The sequence below is a fragment of the Alligator sinensis genome, unplaced genomic scaffold (genome assembly GCF_000455745.1).
Source record: "Alligator sinensis unplaced genomic scaffold, ASM45574v1 scaffold352_1, whole genome shotgun sequence".
Taxonomy (NCBI): domain Eukaryota; kingdom Metazoa; phylum Chordata; order Crocodylia; family Alligatoridae; genus Alligator; species Alligator sinensis.
Genome location: NW_005842223.1, coordinates 1,535,691 through 1,536,033, shown reverse-complemented (window position 1 = coordinate 1,536,033; position 343 = coordinate 1,535,691). Strand labels below are relative to the sequence as shown.

The 343-nt window shown below is 53.1% G+C and overlaps 1 protein-coding gene across 12 annotated transcripts in view; it reads right to left on the bottom strand.

Annotated features, from left to right (window-relative positions):
- Positions 1-343, bottom strand: part of TEAD1 (TEA domain transcription factor 1) — a 239,476-nt gene that overhangs the window by 33,120 nt on the left and 206,013 nt on the right. The window lies entirely within an intron of this gene.

Below are 343 nucleotides of genomic sequence, written 5' to 3'. Positions count from 1 at the left end.
AGACCCTGAGATGGTGCAGAGTCACTTGGAAGAACTGGATGCCTTTAAGTCGGCAGGCCTGGATGAGCTCCATCCGAGGGTGCTGAAGGCATTGGTCAACATCATTGCAGAGCCACTGGCGGCAATATTTGAACGCTCATGGCGCATGGGCCAAGTCCCGGAGGACTGGAAAAGGGCCAATGTGGTCCCCATTTTCAAAAAGGGGAGGAAGGAGGACCCGGGCAACTATAGGCCAGTCAGTCTCACCTCCATCCTTGGCAAAGTCTTTGAAAAAATTATCAACGCTGACATATGCGAGAGCCCAGCAGGACAAATTATGCTGAGGGGAAACCAGCACGGGTTC